The 11,806-nt window shown below is 37.9% G+C and overlaps 2 non-coding genes across 2 annotated transcripts; both read left to right on the top strand.

The window, feature by feature from the left end:
* The first annotated feature begins 10,936 nt into the window (after positions 1-10,936).
* On the top strand, positions 10,937-11,008 carry trnah-gug (transfer RNA histidin (anticodon GUG)). The gene has a single exon. It is a non-coding gene; the product is annotated as a tRNA-His (tRNA).
* Positions 11,009-11,458: 450 nt separating this feature from the next.
* Positions 11,459-11,530, top strand: trnae-uuc (transfer RNA glutamic acid (anticodon UUC)). Its single transcript has one exon. It is a non-coding gene; the product is annotated as a tRNA-Glu (tRNA).
* The last annotated feature ends 276 nt before the right edge of the window (positions 11,531-11,806 follow it).

Genomic DNA, 11,806 nt, shown 5'->3' with positions numbered 1-11,806 from the left:
CCAGCATCCACAACCAGAACTTCTTGTTCATGGCTGGAAAGAAGATGGTCATGCGACTGGCAGCAGCTAACAACCAGGTGACTTCAGAATGATGAAAGACTGTATCATTTTTGTGATGGAAATAATTTCAGTTTCTCAGCCATAGCCAAAGTGAGTTACAGAGATTTTTTCGTTTGCTTTAACAGGATGCAGTTGGTGTGCAGTTGGCCTACGAGGCCCTGATTCGATTCCTGAGGACGCCTTCCAATCAGGAATCGATTAAAGCAGAGCTCAGCTCCTGTGTAAGCTAATAAACGCCTGTGTGAAATGACAGATGTTTAACGATAAAAGATTTTGCTAATATAGAAAACAGGACTCCAATATGTAAAGCTAATTTATTTTTGTATCTTTTCTACTCTGTGCAGGACCACCACTACAACTTCCTGGATGTTTTTTTGAGCTGATTTTCTTCAGCTACTTTATAAATGGCTCAAAACCTCAGCCAGTAAGTGTCTTATCAGGAGATTTCTAAGCAATGTTTGAGTTTCAGAACATGGTCTATTTGATCTGGTTTTCTTTTTCCATATTTTTTAAACCTGATAAGACATGGCATTAATGAAGCTTGTCTTTCTTTCCAAAAGTTTAAGGGAGGTTTCTTGGAGCGCCTGCTTGCGCTCTTCAGCATGTGGGACGTGGACGTGTGGGAGCCTGCAGCAGAGCTGTACTTCACAGTGCTTATTGTAAGTGTTGAATATCTTCTGATGCCACGATCCACAAATTCTCAGGATTGTATCTTAAACTCAGTGACACTATGTTGGATGTGTGTGGAATTTGTCAATAGGATTACCTTACAGAGCTTGCTGAAGTACTCTTCACTCAGCCTCTGGAGCTCTACAGTGACCCAGCAGCCTTAGCCACCACAGTTCAGCGACTCCTCAAGCTGCACGTCCAGCTGATGATGGACATTTTGGAGGAACTCTGAGCAATGTCTTTCCCCTTACCCACTTCATCTTTTCTTCCTCTGTTTCATTTCATCTTCTTTTCTCTCACTTCTTTTTCCTACATTGCTCAGGCTCCACACGTATATATGAAATCATTTTATTTCTATTTTTGATCAACTTAATATTTAAAAAATCTCTTTTCTTTCCTACAGGTTTGTACAGTGAACCCCAGGACCTGAAGAAGGGCTTAACCTTAGCATTTAAGATCCCTCGTCCCTTAATAATCATCCCTTATTAATCTATCCCTCTGTTCCTATCCCACTCCCCCTATTCCCATCAATAGCCTATAGATTGTAAATACATATATAGAATTGTTTAGAAATAAACTTATTTGTATACTTCTTATAGACTTTGCTTAAATAAATGTTTATATTTGTTCCTATTGCGGTCTCATTCTGATTATTTTTAGCCATCAGTATATGTATAAAAGTTTCCTTTAAACGCAACACAAACTGAATTTTTCACTCATATACAGATCATTTTTACAGAATTTCACAACCTTTAAATGGTTTACTAAAATGTGAAAAATAACAAATATATTATATATTTGTTATTATATTATATTCAGTGTTGGGGAAAGTTACTTTTAAAAGTAATGCGTTACAATATTGTTTTACTCCCTAAAAAAGTAACTAATTGCATTACTTAGTTATTTTTTATAAAAAGTAATGCGTTACGTTACTTTTGCGATACTTTTTCTTAAATTTGACCAGTAGACTCGTTCTCTTTTCATTTTATACACATAGAAACCTATATGTGTTACATTACAAAGTAAACTCACAGTCCAAGTTAATAAAGACATTAAAGAGTGCAATATAGTCTTCCTAAAGTCATTCTAAAATTAGATCAATCTGCAAATGTTTTCTTCAGGTCTGCCTCCATTTCTATATATGCCTTGTCCAAAAAGCTTGTAAAGGTTTTGCGATCGGAGAGCACGGCCCCTGTCCATTTCCCTGATTTTGCTGATGATATTACAAAATGTCGGCGCCTTCACAGTGAAGAGTGGCTGCATCTCCTCAACAATAAATGCAGCAACCAATTTATTGAGTTCAGTCAAACTAATTGTTTTACCTGGTGGTGAACTGAAATCTAGCTTTTGTTGTTCAGCAGTAGGCGGGGTATATTAATACTGACATACATGGTTTGTTTATGTAAACTAATGTTAAATAATATCATTTAAGGGGACCATAATGTAAAGCATTATTGATTGAGACATTTCCCATATGAGTAACATAGTTATTCTACCATAATTTAAATCATATCTAAGGCTGGGTTTGATTAGAGTGGGATTATTAGATAGATGAATTCAGACCCTCGGTGTGAAACATCACCCCCTGGACACAGGTGGACACAGCGTCCCTCATTTATTCCAAGTGTAGGGTGGCTTGAGTTCAGACACCATTAGTCAGGTGTGACAGCATTAATCATACTGCAGAATTCCTCTTCACTAAACAGCTTACGAGACAGATACCCCCTGCTGAAGAAATCTGTTTGCTTCACTTTTGTTCAGTCACACAGGACAGCTGTTCTAACTGTTAGATAAGCTTTATTAACTCCACTGATCAAAATGTTTGCTTCCAGTTCCCTTTTAGTCCTACTGCCAACACCATTTTTCCATTTTCAGACAGATCACATTTATCTATGACAAGAAGCAAGATATGCCACAAATGATCTAAAAGCACACCATCAGACTGAGCTTTGTCCAGCAACTTCCATGTACATTAGTGTCTTAAAAATCAATTTCAGCCACAGCAGTATGTCAGAGCTTGAGATGCATTTCCTCAAAACACCTGGAATCAGTTATAAATGTTGCCTGCACAGACAAAACAAGGACATTTTAAGACACATTGAGGCCATTTCTGTCATAAATGAACACACTTAAATTAATACACTAGCCTTCAAAATAAGGAATGTACAAAACAGAAAAGAAATATATAAAAGCTGGACACTTTATAGCCTTGCTAAGGCCATAATAAAATATATAGTGGGGTCCAAATGTCTGAGACCACTAGTAAAAATGCTTCGTTTTGGCATTTTTTTCTAATTTAATACATCAATTTGTTTTACAGATTATATTATTTGACAACAACTTGAAGTAAAATCTTTGAAATTTATGCAAGATGCCTTTCTGAGCTTCTAGCATTTAGCATGTTGCCTTTTTTGCTTTAAATGAGTGTGTACATTTGAGCTGCATGGACACCACAAGTTTATGTAAAATCTTACAAGCCATTTTAGATCAAATGCATCAGTGTGTCACTTGAACACATGCTTCAGTAAAAAAGATCAGACATGAGGAAAATCTGACCTTTAAATAGACACCTAGAAAGAGTACAGAATCTTAAATGAACTATTGTTTACTTTCTATATTTTAAATAGGAAAAAATGCAGTTGAAGAAAAATCCCAGATTATTAATGTGGTCACAGAATTTTGGACTCCATGCGTAGATTTGTTGTTTTACCCGAGTTGGTTTCTTCAAGTCTTTTGTTTTGCGGTGATTGAATGAATCTGACATTTGACAAATTCAGTCTTTCAGCCTGTGAAATGTTAAAAAATTTTTTTAAAAAACCCTGTGATTCCATTTAAGAATATTGAGAATTAATAAGAGCTTAATCCTAGAAGGAAAACAATGTTTTCTACAAATAAAGTTTAAAAGCTTAGGTTTATTCTGATTCAGCTGATTTTTTTTCAGTGGACATAATCAATACATTTATCACATTACAATTATTTATGTGAGTAATAAACCATATAATCATACTGTGATAACACTTTACATTAAGGCTCTGTTAACTTTATTTACTGCATTAGTTAACATTAAAGAAATGCTTATATGAAAGCTGATACCTTCTTTATAACAGATCACCTTAGACCCTGAATCTCTTCTTGGAGCTGGATTTGATTTGTATTGTGAAATGTGAACTGACAGAAACTTCTTAACAATTACTGGTATACTTATGAAGAACAATTTACTTTAAAATAAATAACAGAACTGTAGGATGGGAATAATGAGGATTTAAGTGTTTTAAACCTAAGTGCCAGAATCTCTTCACAGAGCTTTAACTATGCGGTATTTCAAGATAATCACAGCCACATACAGTGTGATGAGATGAAATAACAATTCTCTTGGACTCAAGGTCTAAGACACATGTATGACATTCACAGTGCTGACGAGACTAAGCATGCAGGGAGGGGCTATGGGTAACAGTGGGGGTAAGTACACACATGGGTAGAGTGTAAGTATAAGAGTATAGGGTATAAATACTGAAATCACAAAAAAGTACATTCAAAATGAAAATTATACATTATAGAAAACACAGGGTCCAAAGCTTTAAAGTGCAGTAATGCTTCTAAAAGTAACCTGAGATGAATGAAATTTAAAGTGACACAGTGTGTAGTAAGGTGTTAAGTCAGTAGCCTGTGTTATTCCTGCTGCCACCTCTGTATGATGGCCTTCTGTACAAGTATAAAAATAAAATTTCATTCAAGTCATTTAATTCATTTATTATTTTTATTTCATTAAGTGGTTACAGGCTGGTCTTCTTGTGAAAGTATATAAAGAGACTTAATGCATTACTTCTATACTCTGTGGTACCTGATAGTAAGTCTCCTGTATTAGGTCAATTCTCAATCTCACCACAGGATGGCAGTATCGGATACAGCTTATATAAAACAAGGCGAAACCTAGAACTACCTCATCATCATTAGATTACATATCCAACAGTGAGATTGATTTGTTGTGAGAAAGCCTAGTGCGTAAATTGATTGAAATAATAAGTTGCTGAATTTTCTCAGGAACAGTCATCTAGTTCAATTCAGTGAATGTCAGATGATGTTTGTGTGTTGCCAGGTGTGTGGTTTTTAGACCAAACAATTATTTCAGGTCTTGTGTGTGGCACATGTTCCATAATACTTCGTGCCAAGTAAGAATGTCACTTTTGAGAGATACAAATTTTTCTCTGCTGACCAGACACAAGGAGTGAGTTTTGACCAGTACCTTGCGAAACTGCACACACTAAGAAAGACTTGTGAATTTGAAGATTTTAGAGACTCAATGGTGAGGGACAAAATAGTCTGTGGGATTCCTGATAATGGTCTCAGGGAAAGACCCTGACCCTGACCCTGACACTGGAGAAATCAGTCAATATGTGTAGACCTGCTGAAATAACTTGTGCACAAGCCAAGGAACTACATAGAGAAGATGCTGCAGTGCAGGCCATTAAAAAAGAGGAGCAAAACACATTTTGCAAAGCAAAAGCAGCAAAGAATGAAAACCCCAAAAAGTAAATGCTGAAGATGTGGAAGCGAAATCTGCAAAAATAATGTCTCTCCTGCGATGTCTTGCAGACCAAGATGACCTGTTAGACCTCCTGAAAGGCTTATTGAAATTTGTTAAATATTTCAAGGACTGGGGTAGTTGAAAAAGAAAAAGGTTGATTGTAATATCTCACAGTTAAACTGCAACTATTGCGTTACTGTTAGATAAAAGAAAAAAAAGGTTGTTTTTTGCATAAAAGTTAGTAATAGAAGTAAAGAATCCCAAAGATAGTGCTTTACTTTTAAAGTGGGGAAGATGTGATGTTATGAATGATTACATGTGATTTTGGTTCCCGGTGTGTGTGTGTGTGTGTCTGGACAGTTTAGAGGGGAACCGCAAGTTGTGCTATAAGAAATGTTGTGCAAAATGCTAAGTAAAGTGAAGTGGCTAAAAAGACATTGAAGCTCTCCAGCATGTTGATTAAAACATAAAAGAGGGCATCACATTTAGTGCTACATCACATACACACATATGGTCCACAGTGTCAGTGTGAAATGCCACAGAAATCACATTGTTTGTTTCTGGAATTAGCATATGTATGTTTATGTTTTTATATATATATATATATGAATGAAAGTCCTGACAAGTCACCATTAGCCAGTGTACGGTATACAGTGAGGGAAAAAATTATTTGATCCCCTGCTGATTTTGTACATTTGCTCCCTGACAAAGAAATGATCAGTCTGTAATTTTAATAGTAGGTTTATCTGAACAGTGAGAGACAGAATAACAAGAAAAAAATCCAGAAAAACACATTTCAAAAAAAGTTATACATTGATTTGAGTGAAATAAGTATTTGATCCCTTTGCAAAACATGACTTAGTACTTGGTGGCAAATCCTTGTTGGCAATCACAGACGTCAGACATTTCTTGTAGTTGGCCACCAGGTTTGCACACATCTCACATCTCAAGGAATTTGGGCCCACTCCTCTTTGCATCCACGACCCATTTTTAATGCCCTGGCTGAGGGAAGGAGGTTCCGTCCATCGTCCCTTTGATGCGGTGCGGTTGTCCTGTCCCCTTACCAGAAAAACACCCCCAAAGCATAATGTTTCCACCTCCATGTTTGACAGTGGGGATGGTCTTCTTGGAGTCATAGGCAGCATTCCTCCTCCTCCAAACACGACGAGTTGAGTTGATGCCAAAGAGCTGGATTTTGGTCTCATCTGACCACATGACCTCTGAATCATTCAGATGTTCACTGGCAAACTTCAGATGAGCCTGTACATGTGCTTTCTTTAGCAGGGGGACCTTGCGGGCGCTAGTGGATTTCAGTCTTTCACGGCATAATGTGTTACCAATTGTCTTCTTGGTGACTATGGTCCCAGCTGCCTTGAGATCATGACAAAATCCTCCAGTGTAATTTTGGGCTGATTCCTCGCTGTTCTCAGGATCATTGAAAAACTCCATGAGGTGAGATGTTGCATGGAGCCCCAGAGGAAGATTGACAGTCCTTTTGTGTTTCTTCCATTTGGGAATAATCGCACCAACTGTTGTCACCTTCTCACCAAGCTGCTTGGCGATGGTCTTGTAGCTCATTCCAGCCTTGTGTAGGTCTACAATCTTGTCCCTGACATCCATGGACAGCTCTTTGGTCTTGACCATGATGGAGAGTTTGGAATCTGATTGATTGCTTCCTTCTGTGGACAGGTGTCTTTCATACAGTTAACAAGCTGAGATTAAGAGCACTCCCCGAGAGTGCTCCTACTGTAATCTCAGCTCCTTACCTGTATAAAAGACACCTGGGAGCCAGAAATCTCTCTGATTGATAGGGGATCAAATACTTATTTCACTCATTAAAATGCAAATCAATGTAGAACTTTTCTGAAATGCATTTTTCTGGATTTTTTTGTTATTCTGCCTCTCACTGTTCAAATACACCTACCATTAAAATTACAGACTGATCATTTCTTTGTCAGTGGGGAAACGTACAAAATCATCAGGGGATCAAATAATTTTCCCCTCACTGTATATTTTAGTTACTTTATGTCTTGTGCAGGTGAAACGTTCAGTTCCCTCAGTTTCCAATACAGGGTTGGGGTAAGCACTATTTCTAACAGTCATGGACACCTGTCTCAATGCTTTCAAAGTACACCCAAGTTGTATAGTCTGAAGATACAGTATATACATAGTATTCTATGCATAAAAGGCTAACATCAATAACAGAAGCACCATGCTTTAAGAAAGACACTTTTCCTTCTTCTACAAAATACACACTGGCGTAGACGAACTTGTAATTGGCATCCACAACAGCCATCATTATTACAGAGAAGCTGGACTTGTAATTATGGTAAAGACTGCCACCTTTAACTGGAGGCTGTGTACGGATGTGTTTACCATCAAGCGCAATAAGCAATGTGGGAATTGCCATTTAGATTGAAAATCATGCGCTATTTTACGCCATTCTGCCTCTGTTGTGGGTCTAGCAAAAGAACAGAAGAACAGATTTGAACATTATTTCTTTGTCACAGAGCATAAAAATAAAACATTTCTGAAGCATTGCAAATATGGATTCATTACTTAAGGCTTCACTGACTATTACAGAATAAACATTAAAATACAAAAAGCAGTGACCTTGAAAATACAAATACTCTGGGACGTTATAGCTATATTGATCACAGCATACTACTGTTTTTTGTACATTACTGGTAATCAGTGGTGGAAGATGCATTCAGATCATTTATAAACTATACATATGTATACTTTTATTAAAATTACTTTTTAGTTATAAGTTATACATGACTGAAAACCCAGATAAAGTCATTTTATTGGTGACTGTTTTGTACATAAAATAATCATAATGTAAAGAACATTCTGTAAAATCATCAACTTGATATCTGGAATATTGAGTAAGGCCATGTTGAAGATTGAAATCATTACAAAATGATTGGAACAAAAAATTTGATGGTCCTAACCTCATAGTAAAATTGACACTGTAGGCTGGAATTCACAGACCATCACAAATAACTGATGCATTTTACTGAAACAGATGTTCATTTTTAAGCTAATTTTACTAAAAGTTATTTTTTACCAATGTACTAAATATGTCCTTTAAGTACAGCATTTGAGTAAATGTTGTGAATCAGTGAGTACCTTCAGGAGCAGCACAGGTCTCCATGACTATGTTAGAAATAGTGCTTACCCCAACCCTGTATTGGAAACTGAGGGAACTGAACGTTTCGCCTGCACAAGAAATAAAGTAACAATAAAATATAGCAATACACACTTAAAAGTAATACTTGTTGAATCAAATATTGTTCTGCCGGTTGTTCCACCTGTTGCCAAAAACCGCATGGTCACAGCTAGACGCTCTTTTGGGGATATTGCCCGTCTCATTTGTGTGTGCTGCTTGGTTATGAGAGGTCCAACCATCCCCAGCAAGATATCAAACTCCTCTGCTGTCATCTGCAGAAGCTTCCTGAATCCAGTATTATCGTACATCTATTTGTATGGTGAGCACAATATTATAGTTTATAGGTTTTTACCAGAAAAAATGGGCAAGCCTACAGTATGGACAAGGACCAAATTGTGATGGCTATATGACTGGATCAGAGCATCTCCAAAACTGCAGCTCTTGTGGCGTGTTCCCGGTCTGCAGTAGTCAGTATCTATCAAAAGTGGTCCAATGAAGGAACAGTAGGTTATGGCAGCGACTGAGGGCAGGACTAGTGAGAAAACCTGAACACAATCAAAGGGGGCTGAACACAAATGCAGATAACCAGATCACAGTTCTGGAGAAATGTTTACTTATCTTTAATTAGATAATAATGCAAGTCAAATAATCCACAAAACAAATCCAACAAGTCAGCTCAAAAGACTTGACAGTAGTTCCAAAGAATAAATCCCCAAAATCCACAAGGTTAATCCAAAAGCATACAAAAGGTTCACAGGAGTCTAATCAAAAAACAAAGTCAATACTTCCAAAAAGTCATTCTAATTAGTCCACAAAATAAATCCATAAGGCGTTCAAAAGAGCACTTGTCAATCAATCAAAACAAAGAACTATACCAGATGCACAAAGTCTTTTAAGGACAAGGCCATAAAACAGAGCACACGGCTGACCTAGACTTAATCAAGGTACAGGAAACACTAAGCAAAGTATTTGTGGAGGAAAAGGGTGACTTAAATACACAAACCTAAACAAAGCACAGGAGACACCTATTAGACATAATGACAGAGACTGGACACCAACAAAAAGGCAGTGGGGGCTTTTAGTGGCCAGAAAACAGTCCACAACCCTGACAGGAAACCAGTAGATATCAGTTTATATCTTGCTCTGTTCATGTTACAATTAGTTGCATATCTTACTTGTATATTTCAGTCTAGTTGTGTTGATATTTAACATGATCAGAAAATGACAGATGATTTTCAAAGTCTTTTCCTGTTTCTTCATAAAATGGACATAATAAAGCGTCCAAAAGTCAGAATGGACAAACCCATGTGTATAAATCACACCAAAATATTGATTTGAATTAAAACACTTAAGAGAAACATTATTTCAGACTTTTGGATAACAGCTGGATAGACTTTTATTTGATAATTATGTGCAGTATTGAGATTAAAATTTATACTTGATTTGGATTGGTCAGAAGGTGTTCAGCATGGACCTGATAGCAGTTCAGGTTTCAAATCAAATCTCTCTTTTTTAAAGAATGTCCTCTTTCTGATTATATATATACAGTTATACAAACCAAAAAATAGTCTATGTCAAATATGTACAGAAGAAACTGAATCTGAGTTTAGAGACTAACTAACTAAATAACTAACTAAATATAATCACAATCGTTTACATCAGCAAACAAAACATTAATATAAATTATGTATACACAGTGCACATACTTGATCAAGCCACAATTATAAGGACATCCTAATGATTAGACTGACCAACTATAGAAGAAGAATTCACATAATCAGAAAAAAATAAAAATTAATGGCCCCAAGTTTCAGAAAATATGCCAGTATTGCCCTTTATTGTGTACCTAATTTTATCCAAATGAATGAAGCTCATAACATCTTACTGCCAGTCATCAAAAGATGGAGGGAGAATTTGTTTCCATAGCAGAAGAATATGCCATCTAGCTAATAATGTTACCGTTAAACGTGACTTTATTGGATTACCCGCAGAACTGGCGAGGAGTTCACCAAATCGCTCAGTTAATAACGGCCGGGAACGCTTCCTCAACGGAATCCGAAAACGATCACCGATTGCAGCCAGCAGCATGTTGGTGTTACGTTCATTTCGATTCACTGCGCAAAACGTTACATAACCAAAGCCACAGTACCATTGACCTCTTCAACTTAAATCATTCTTAAGCTTCTTGATGAACTGAGGAGAACTCTCTTTTGGCTTATTTTCTCTCTCTGTGTCTGTGAGTGTCAGTCCCAGTGTCAATAGAACTAATCATGTAGTGTATCCGGGTTGCAGGATTTTTTAATTTATTTGTTTGTTTTTTTTTATTTAAAAAGCACAGAAGGTATCATTTGCGTATGAATCAGATCGTCTCTCGATATAGTGTCAAAAAAGACTACAACTATTCCAATCATGTCTAAATCAAAAGCCACTGCACCAGGCCAGAGGGGCGCCAGAACCCATATCACAACATGTAGCAGCTCCTTTTACCTGCTGGCCCAGGTGCGTGGGGTGCCGTGATCGTATAGTGGTTAGTACTCTGTGTTGTGGTCGCAGAAACCCCGGTTCGAATCCGGGTCACGGCATTGGCTTTTCCACATCACCGTTGAATGCTAGGCATGGCTTTTGGCCGTTTGTCACTTGAAAAGCATAAGCAGGTAGGACCCCGCTCCCCTTAAGATTCTAGGTTCGACTCCTGGCTGGCTCGGCTGCCTTTTAAGAGCCCAGAGGTGTGCCACAGACTCCAGCTGCCCAATTGCTGGCAGAGTAACACCTCCCACAATCCCTGAAATGCGGAGAGTCCTGTACTAGGAGGTATGCTGGCTTTCTGCACCAGGAACACCAGCCCACGCTCTGTCTAGCAGCTGATCTTCCGCCGGATTGCCAGCTCGAGTAGCTGAATGCTCGGTCAGCGCTGGCCGATTTTGTGCTCTGCAATGCAAGGTTCCCATGCAAAGCTCTGGATGATACCGCGCTGGAGCTCAAACTGCTTGGTGGTCGAGTAAAATGCCGATCTCAACTCTCCTGGGGAACCCTCCCATATGGTCTAGTGGTCAGGATTCCTGGTTTTCACCCAGGTGGCCCGGGTTCGACTCCCGGTATGGGAACGTGACTTTATTGGATTGTCCGCAGAACTGGCGAGGAGTTTACCAAATCACTGAGTTAATAACGGCCGGGAACCTGGTGGTGAACTGAAATCTAGCTTTTGTTGTTCAGCAGTAGTTGTTATCATGTGGGTGTGTGTGAAAGTTAGAGAGAGACCTTTGCACACTAACCTTGATGTGTCTGAGAAAATCAAAATATGTACCTCAGCTCTCACAACTACATGGAGTACACAAAAACAAAGTGTATTTCTGCACCTGTGGCCTTTGGATGGTGAGAAG

Source organism: Hemibagrus wyckioides, unplaced genomic scaffold (assembly GCF_019097595.1).
Source record: "Hemibagrus wyckioides isolate EC202008001 unplaced genomic scaffold, SWU_Hwy_1.0 Contig3, whole genome shotgun sequence".
Taxonomy (NCBI): domain Eukaryota; kingdom Metazoa; phylum Chordata; class Actinopteri; order Siluriformes; family Bagridae; genus Hemibagrus; species Hemibagrus wyckioides.
The sequence above is the reverse complement of the archived record's forward strand: the minus strand, read 5'-3'. Positions and strand labels throughout refer to the sequence as shown.